At 53.7% G+C, this 9,875-nt stretch overlaps 1 non-coding gene across 1 annotated transcript; it reads right to left on the reverse strand.

Annotated features, from left to right (window-relative positions):
• Positions 1-7,642: 7,642 nt before the first annotated feature.
• On the reverse strand, positions 7,643-7,833 carry LOC135271751 (U2 spliceosomal RNA). Its single transcript, XR_010339885.1, has one exon. It is a non-coding gene; the product is annotated as a U2 spliceosomal RNA (small nuclear RNA).
• Positions 7,834-9,875: the final 2,042 nt, after the last annotated feature.

The following is a 9,875-nucleotide window of genomic DNA, read 5'->3' on the forward strand; positions in this document are numbered from 1 at the left end:
CGTGTCCAAAAAAAAAAAAAAAAAAAAAAAAAAAGTTAGCCGGTCATGGTGATGCGCGCCTGTAGTCTCAGCTCATGGGGAGGCTGAGGCAGAAGGATCGCCTCCTTGACTTTGGAGCGCCCCGGGGCTCATTCCTGGGCGTCCTGCCTGTGGGCGAACACTCTTTATCCTTCGAAGGCGCTCCTCCAGACCCACGGTCTCCAAAGAGTCCCAGCCTGGAGTCCACAATGGCACATCCAGCGGCCTGGCTGACACCTCTGCTTGGCCGTCTGGCTTGCCGCCTCTCTAGCTCGTCCTCTCCAAAACCGATCAGGACATCCCGCGCCCTCCCCCACTCCCTACCCCCAACCCCCAATCCCCCAGCCCCCCAACCCCGAACCGACAAACCTAGTCCTCGCCCAACTCTGAATGCGGCAGTCGCTCTGGCCTACACCCTTGGAGTCACCCTCCACTCCTTTCTCTCACCCCCATCCCAGGTCTCCGCAAAGGCCGTCAGCTCTGCTTTCAAAGTACAGCCAGAATCTGGCCACCTCTCAGCCCCCGCAGTGCCCTACCCGGGCCCAGGCCCTCGCTGCCTTCCCGTTTCTCTACCCAGGCCCCGGTAACTGGTCCGAACTCTCGCGTTCCCAGGGAGGTGGTGGTCGCGCTCGGGGCGCCACCGCCCACCCTCAGCGCGCCCCCTCTGAGGGTGGGTGGTGGTCGCTCTCGGGGCGCCACCGCCCACCCTCAGCGCGCCCCCTCTGAGGGAGGGGAGCCCACGAGGCCCCGCCAGATCCGACGCCCTCCGGGGTCACCTCCCGGACCCCTGCCCCTCCCGCCCAGCCCCCCGTCCCGCGCCGCCCCAGCCACTCGGTCCTCCGGGCGCACCCCGGGGCTTCGGAACCGGCGGTTCCCTCTGCGTTCCAGGCCCCTCGCCCCCTTCCCGGGCAGAAGCGGCTTCGCAGCGCCACACACGAAGCGGAGGGGCCCGTTTCCCAGGGCTCCGCCCAGGCCTCGAACCTGTGGGGGCGAGCGCTTCCTCCCCCCGGCTGCGCCGTCGCCTGTTCGATTCGAAAACTCGCCGGGCCAGACGGTCGAGAAACGGCGAGGGGGGCGGAGACGTAAGTAACTGTCTCCTTGCGCTCAGCGACACAAAAGATGTCATCACATGTCTGTAACACATAGAACGAAGCAAGTCCAGCAAGGTGACGTCGGGGGGTGGCAACACGGGTGCTCACCCAACAATTCTTTCAACGTTATGTGTGGGGAAAAAAAATGTGTAAAGAAATGTTGGAAGCCAGCTAGGTCAGGACTGAAAAAGAGGAGGGAGGGAGGGAGGGAGGGGGAGAGAGAGAGAGAAACAAGAGGAGGAGGGGAGGGGAGGGGAGAAAGAGGAGAGAAAGAGAGAGATGTTGGAAAGAAAAGCCTCCTAGAACTCTTCTTGTCTTTTTCGTTCTGGGCTTTTCCTATTGAAGGGCCTAGAAGCGGAAGGAGCTTTCCCACGATCCCAGGGATTATTAACAAGCGCTTTCCGGTTCCCTGGCAGGCGAGCCGGCGGGGAGAAAGGAGCTCGGCGCCTGTGGGGCGGGGCATGCAAATTTAAAATGGCTGTTTCGCCCGGGAGCTATGGGAGCAAAAAGAGAAAGTAAATATCCCCCGAAACTTGTAACGCTATTACTTACACGATGTTGCAAATTGTCACAAGGAGTACCGTGTGAAGGTAGGGAAGAGAGGGTTTCTTTTACTTGACGATGACTTTTCTTACCGTGAGCTGAGGGTGAGTGGACCAATGTGTCCTGTGGCCTGCGCGCCGGCCGCGCGCGTGACGTGTCGGCCTTTACGGCTGAGCGCTCTGCGTAGTGTCTGTTCTTGTCATTGTCTCGTCATAGAGGTATGCGTGGTGGCTGTTCTTGTCGTTGTCGGGGTGACAGCTGATACCCGTCCTCCGCCGGAGGACGGGCTGTCAGAGTCAGTCGATTTTTGGAGCCGGGTGAAGGAACGGGAGCTTCCTCCGTCCGCTCCGCGCATCGGCTTGGTATTGCGGTCCGTCCAGGGACGGTGTATCCCCTCGGGGAAAAGTGCGCTGTGCCTAACAACAGACGGTGAAAGTTGGCTTGGCTCGCGGAGCTGCCTTCGGTGCTTTTCCTGTGGTCTTTTCTGCTGTCTCGTTAGCGGACGCTGCTGTGCTTGTGCCTCGCTCTGCTTGGCGGTCAGCGAGCCTCTCCAGGGGAAGGGCTGCTGTGTTGTCCTGTTTGAGGCTTCAACCACGTATTGCTTGCTGGGAACCTGACACACCGAGAGAAGCTTCGGGGCGTGTTGCTAAGTTTCAAGACTCCCGCAGTTAAAACGTGAAGAAAGCCAAACAGTAACGTAGCAAGCAATTTGGTTTGGTCTTCACCGTTATCTGCGGTTACGGTTACTTCTGTTCTTGGGTGTTTTCCTCGCTCTCCTTTTTCTTCCAGACAAGTCTCGCTTTGTTGCCCGGGCTGGAGTGGAGGTGGCGCCATCTCCGCTCATTCTAACTTCCGGTTCCCGGGTTCAAGGCCATTCTCCCGCCTCAGCCTCCCCAGTACTTGGGACTACAGGCATGCACCACCACCACGCCCGGCTAACTTTTCTATTTTTCGCTGTTTATTTTTTTTGAGGGAGAATCTCGCTCTCTCCCCGAAGCTGGAGTCCAGTGTGGTGTCATCTTGGGTCACTGCAACCTCCACCTCCCGGGTTCAAGCTATTCTCCCGCCTCAGCCTCCCTAGTAGCTGGGACTGTACTCCTGCCTCAGCCTCCCTTAGTAGCTGGGACTATATTAGTAGCTGGCTAATTTTTGTGTTTTTACTACAGGCTGGGTGTCACCGTGTTCCTCAGGCTGCTCTTGAACTTCCGGGCTCAAGCCATCTACCCGCCTCAGCCTCTCAAAGCGCTGGGATTACAGGCGAGAGCCACCATGCCAGCCTCGGGAAGGTTTTCAAGAGCTCAGTTGCAGCCACGGTGTGATGATGTCTGCAGGCTATCCACGTGGGGACGGATGTCCAGAGTGCATTTGCTCAGGAGCCCGGAGCTCAGGGGAGGCCTTTGTCGGAGGGGTGGACTCGGGTGGTCAGTGAGAAACAGACCCACGAGCCCTGAGATGGGTGGGATTCCCCAGGGAGCAATGGGGTGAGAGGAGGAAAGTGGCCCATGGCACTGTCATGAGCATCTCTACATTCAAGGCAGGGAAATCAAGTGAAGGATGGAGAAGCAGCATCTGGAGAGGCAGAAGGAAAACCGTGGGACTTTAAAAGGCCACAAAACTGCAAGTGCCTGAAGCCAAGCAAAGTAAGGACTTGAGGAAGGGAACGGGAGCGGCCCTCAGCATCCAGGGACTGAGAGGCCAGAAGGAATTCAGACAGCCTGGAGAGGCGGGCTCCCAAGAGGTATTTCTAGGGGTGGCTAGAGAAGGGGACTGGAGATTTGGAGGACAGTTATCTCGACAGAGGGTGACAGTGCCAAGAAGGGTTCTCTCCAGAAAACGTAGACTTGAACAAGGACTGAGACGGCATTGGAGAACTTGCAGGAGACCAAGGGAGCCATCAGGAAAGCAACAAGAGGTGGCGGTCAGGTCCTCCTGTGACCTTGCGGACAGGCAGCCATAGACCACCCAGGATTAGCCCTTATTGGACACAAAAGGAAACTCCCAGGCTCTTAGGTGTGGGTAAAAGGAGGTTACCTCAGTCTCAGCAAGTATGTCTGTCTCAGAACCAGATTTCATGGCCCGGGTGCCAGGACTTCCTGAGGAGCGGAGTGAGGGTCTTGATGGTAGCAAGAGGCGTTATGGGCCGCTGGGACTTGGTGTGTGAAAGGCAAGAAGCGCACAGTTGTCGGGGAGGGGGTCCTCTGCCTCCCCGTAGGTTCTTGAGGCCACCGAAAACCAGCTGCATCCCCCCCCGACCACATCCTTTCAGCATGCGCCACCCTTGGGGAAAGCCCCCTGTGAACTGTCAGGATGGTTGTTCTCATTTCCCCCGAAATTTGGAGGCCACTCTGAGGTCTAGTACAGCTCAGAGGTCTAGGGTAGCCAACTCCCCCTGATTGCCTGGGACTTTGCCAGTTTTAGTTCTGAAAGTCCCATATTCCAGGAAACCCCTCATCCCCTAGCAAACTGGGATGACTGGTTACCCCACTGGGAGCTCAGACCTCCTCCTTCACTAGTGAGTTTTGAGGTCACAGGGACCATCCTAAGTTGTGAGACGGAGGGCCTCCGGGCTCCTGCAAGAGTCTGCACTCTCCTACCTGCATCCTGTGCCCGAGGAGTGCAACATAAAATAGAAAGTGAAAAACACCATCTTGGCTATTGTAAATAATGATTTTATGAAAAAAAAAAAAAAAAAGAAAGAAAGAAAGAAAGAAAGAAAGAAAGTGAAAAACACTGTGACAAGTGGAGAGAGAGGGAAGAAGAAAGAAAAAAGCTTCATATTTTACTGCATTTTTTCCCTTTCAACAGTGATGGTATCTCACTATGTTGCTCAGGCTGGTCTCAACCTCCCGGGCTGAGCTGATGCTCCCGCCTCAGCCTGCCTGAGTAGCTAGAACCACAGGTACACACCACCATGCCTGGCTAATTTTTAATTTATTGTTATTGTTACTACTATTATTTTTGTATAGTATCCCTATATTGTTCAGGCTGGTCTTGAATTGCTGGACTCAGGTGATCTTCCCACCTTGCCCTCCCAAAGTGTTGGGATTGCAGGCATGAGCCGCCATCCCCAGCCTGCTCTATACGTCTTTTTGGTCCACTTTTTTTTTTTTTTTTTACAATATTTATTATTATTTTTTTAAACTTATTTGTAGAGACGCAGGCATGCTATATTGCCTAAGCTGGTCTCAAACTCTTGGACTCAAGCAATCCGCCCACCTTGGCCTCCAAAAGTGCTGGAATTACAGGCATGAAACACCGTGCCTGGCCCTTATATACTTTCGTAGTTCCATTTTCTTCACTTTGAAATCTTGGACCCGCTTGGCATTTATCTTGATGTACTGTGAATGAGCCATGATTGTAACACCGCACTCCAACCTGGACAACAGAGGGAAACCTTATCTCAAAAGAAAGATGGATAGATAGATAGATAGATAGATAGATAGATAGATACATACATACATACATACATACATGGGCCAGGCACAGTGGCTCACGTGGGAGGCTGAGATAGGTGTCTGCCATATTGTACTTTGCAGGATAATATATTACTGTCAATGTCAATCAGGAAAGTGTGGGTTTGTTCCAGTTATTTTCTGGCTCCCTTTTACTTGCCATTTACTTCTGTCTCCTGCCCTGTTGTACTGCACAGAGCTACAGAAAGTGAGTGGGTATAACGACAGTCCCTCTTTTGCAGTTGGTCACACGGCTGCCCTGGTACTCATCCTGTGTCTCCTGTCCTCTCCCCTCCAAATCCCCCATGGCCCTCAGCTATCACCTCTGCTGATCCTGGTGGTTTCCCTGGTACCGTGAACTAAACTCTCATTCCTGAGGGGCCTGTACCCCTCGAGGCCACACCCTTCTCAGGTCAGGGTTCCTGCACTTGTCCATTCATTTCACAGGTAGACCTGGGAGTAACACGTGTCACCCAAACAGATCACCAGAGTCCACGCATGTTCCACCTGCCCTCCCTGCATACGAGCACCACCCCCTCCTGAGGATGGATCGGGGTCATTAATCCCTGCCAAGATGGCAACTGCTCCTGCCTGCTGGTCCAACCTGCCCAGTTATGGCTGTAGCTTGAAGGCTTGAAGTTCAATGGGACCCACTTGTGCTTCCACCCTTTGGTTCTTTTATTTTTATTTATTCGAGATGGGGTCTGGTTCTGTCACCAAGGCTGGAGGTGCAGTGCAGGGCTTGCTGCAGCATCCACCTCCCAGGCTCCACTGATCCTCCTGCCTCAGCCTCTGAAGTAGCTGGTGTACAGATATTTGTCACCATGAACAGGGTTCCACTACATTGCCTAGTCTGTTTCTTTTGTGCTTTGTGTTCAGACAGGGCTCCAGCTCTGTCACCTAGGCTGGAGTGGAATGGTGTGATCTCGCCTCACTGTGGCCTCCTGGGCTCAAGCCATCCTCCCAGCTGGGACTCCCAAAGTGCTGGGATTACACGCATGAGCCACTGCGTCTGGCCTGAAGACAGCCTTTAGAGAAAGAAGCAGGGGGGAGTTTTGCTGAGGACAGACAAGATTCCTGGAGTTTGGAAGGGGTGACAGATTGGGTCAGCAAAGGGAACAATTCCACTTATCATGTTGGGATGCAATTTATAGACACAAGGATGAGACCCAAAAGAGTCGGGAGAGATTTGTCATCATGGTTGCAAGGCAGCTGCTGGTGGCTGATCCTTAAAAGGACATACATACCTAGAATAGAGCCTGAAGACGCATCGGTAGCATGAAGTGCTACTTCATGCCCCGTATGTGACTAGCAGCCCTCCTGTGTATTTTATGGCACTCCTTTCTTTTTCTTCCTTTCTTTCTTTCTTAAAGACGGGAGAAAGATTCACCATCTTGGTCAGGCTGGTCTTGAACTCCCGACCTCAGGTGATCCGCCCACCTTGGCCTCCAAAGTGCTTGGATTACCGGCGTGAGCCACCACGCCCAGCCGCACTCCGTTATTTCTATCAACTACTCCACTTACTACCCTCCTGGGCAATCCTTTATCTCCGGCTCTGAAATCCCATCACTGAGGGCTGGGACCCTCATCAACACTTATCCCCTTTTCCCCACACTAGTCTGGTGCCTGGCGAGTTGAAGGCACTCGGTAAACCTCTGTGGAGGGAAGAAATGACGGATAGGCCGTGATGAGCACAACAGAGTCAATCAGAGAGGACGCAGTTATGGGCCAGGGGTGAAGGGGGAAGATCGGGCTTGGGGTGGGAGGACACCAAAGGGCAAGGGTGTCTGCCAGGTGCTCTGGGGGAAGATAGGTGTCAAGGCCGTCATTGCACATGTGCGCACAATGTTTGAACTCGAGTTCTGCTCCTGTGTGTTCCTCGATAAATAAACTGGCGGTGCCTCGGTTTTTCCTGGGCCAAAAAGAAAGTTTGTAGCTGGTACGTTGGTGCCTGCCTTAAAGTGCCAACTACTCCAGGGGCTGAAGTTTGGGAGGGGGTCCAGGCTGACGCCTGTAATCCCAGCACTTTAGGAGGCCCAGGCGGGTGGATCTCCTGAGGTCGGGAGTTCGAGACCAGCCTGGCCGACATGGTGAAACCCGATACCTCTACAAAGAATACACAAGTTAGCCAGCCGGGCGTGACTGTAATCCCAGCTACGAGGGGGGCTGAGGCAGGATAATCGCTTGAAGCTGGGAAGCAGAGGTTGCAGCGAGCCTAGATCGCATCTTTGCACTCCAGCCTGGGCGAGAAGAGCAGAAATCCATCTCAAAAAGAAGAAGAAAAAAAAAAGACTTTGGGCTTGAGCCCAGCCAGGGCAACACCACTGGCACACCATTTCCTTAGGCCAGTTCGTAACTTTCCAAACCCACTGTAATAAGCACTGAAGTTGAAAAGCCCAAAGGCCCTGTCCGTATGGCAGTATGCTTCCTACCAGTCACAGACCTCTATCATCAGCGAAGCGACGGGAAGAACCAGAGTCACCAGTTCCTCAAGACACTACGTTTATTCTGATCTTGCAAACGCGTTATGTCCCCCGAGGGGGGTGCACCGTTCCTGGAAGTACTGCAATACCAGGTCGATGCGTGGAGTGGACGGAGCAAGCTCCTATTCCATCTCCCTGCTCCAAAAATCCATTTAATATATTGTCCTCGGATAGAGGACGTATCAGATATTAAACTGATAAGAACAGATACTACACTTGATCTTAGCCAAAAGGCCGAGAAGCGATGCTGTCGCCTCCGTCCCCGCCGTCACCGTCCCACCGTCATCCACATTGCAGTCGCGGTGAGAGCCCCAGCCTCGCTCCTTGCCTCATTCTCTTTGTCTCATCCACATCGCTGTTCACGCCATTACACACTCGGGCTCATTTTTTATTCTCCACGTTTTAAAAGAGAAATCTTATACCCTCGCTATTCCCGCGTTTCCGGGCTTTCCTTTCGAATTTGCATGCCCCGCCCTGTCCCCCAGGAGGCGTGATCACCTCGTTTGACTCCGCCCCCGGCCGCCTCCGCGTCAGGGGCCGGGGCTCCGCTGGGGGCGACTCCCTTGTTTGTGTCAATCCAGCCAAAAGACAGAACCGAAAGAGACCGGGGGCGCGAAGGCGAGATGGGTCTGTGGAAAAGACCTGTCGGCGGAGAGCGGGCCACGTTTTCCTGGACAAAGACGAGGTCGCAAGGCATCATCGTAAGAGGAGACCAGGCGGCGCTGGGTCTTTAGTTCGTCACCATCGGGTGGGGAGACCAGCCTCGTACCTGCTGGACGAGGGGCTCATTCCCCTCTGCCAGGCAGGAGGCTGACCATCAGATACCGGTTGTAGGGAGGCGGCGCGTGGACGGCGAGGGCCCGGCAAGGATTCTCCCCAGCGCCTGCGCCTCCCGTGGCATCTATGCACGGACCGTGTCCTGTGCCGTGTAGGGAAAGCTGCCTCTTTTCTTGGGACGCGAATTTCCTCTCACCTCCTCCTCCTCCTCCTCCTCCTCCTCCTCCTCCTCCTCGCCTGGCTATTCCTGACGCAGGTTGTCAGGACTCCGCTTGGGTGTCACCCGTCCGGGAAGCCTCCCTTCATTAAGGGCCCTCCGCACTCCCCGCCTCCATATGTGACTGGCAGCCCTCCTACGTAGTTCATCGTACCCCGTTATTCCCATCAACTACTCCACTCACCACCCTTCTGGGCAGTCCTTTATCTCCCCTTCTGAAATCCCATCACTGAGGGCTGAGACCCTCATCAACACTTATCCCGGTTTCCCCGCGCTAGTCTGGTGCCTGGAGATTTGAAGACGCTCAATAAACTTTTGTGGAGCGAAGAAATGACGGAGGCTATTGGCCCTGGCAGGCGTGAAGGGGAAAGATCGGGCTCGGGGCGGCCGGGCACCAGAGGACTGGAGTGTCCGCCGGGTGCTCCGGGGGAAGACGGGCGTCAAGGCCCCCAGCAAAGCTGGGTAAGTCTCTCTGAGACACAGACTGCCGTCTGTAGCTTCTGCATTTACCTTTCCCGTCCTCCTTCCTAACACGACAGTGGAGTTGGGAGTTTATGTCTCTTTTATTTGATTTCAGAAGAGCAAGAAGGTATCATAGATCCGAGAGTGACACTCAGCTAGTCATGCTCCCCCTGCAGGATGCCTGTTGAACAAACAACCAGGTCAAAAAACATAAACTGTGCCCATCCCAATGCCAGCCTCGGGCTGAGGGGCTCTAATTCACTCAACAGCCTTAAGAGGTGGGCATTATTATTAGCCACAGCCAGGATTAGGGTGAGGCCAGTCCTCCAGGGCTGAATTTCAGAAGGTGTTTCTCCTGAACCCTTCAGTAATCAAAGTAAATAATAGTTCAATGCAATATATCTTATCGCAATTATTAGATAATCAAGACATTTATCTGGAGTGCTGAATCTTTTGGTGCTCCCTTACTTTTTTTTTTTTTTTTTTTTTCCATCTCAGCAAGGGTTTCCCTCATTTCACTTTATCCCAGTCTCCACCCTGTCATTGTCATCTCCATTCTATTATCCTGCAAAGTACAATATGGCAGACACCCATCTCAGCCTCCCACGTGAGCCACTGTGCCTGGCCCATGTATGTATGTATGTATGTATGTATGTATGTATGTATGTATGTATGTATCTATCTATCTATCTATCTATCCATCTTTCTTTTGAGATAAGGTTTCCCTCTGTTGTCCAGGTTGGAGTGCGGTGTTACAATCATGGCTCATTCACAGTACATCAAGATAAATGCCAAGCGGGTCCAAGATTTCAAAGTGAAAAAAATGGAACTA

Source organism: Aotus nancymaae, unplaced genomic scaffold (assembly GCF_030222135.1).
Source record: "Aotus nancymaae isolate 86718 unplaced genomic scaffold, 86718_ANA_hifiasm-v0.15.2.pri h1tg000089l, whole genome shotgun sequence".
Taxonomy (NCBI): domain Eukaryota; kingdom Metazoa; phylum Chordata; class Mammalia; order Primates; family Aotidae; genus Aotus; species Aotus nancymaae.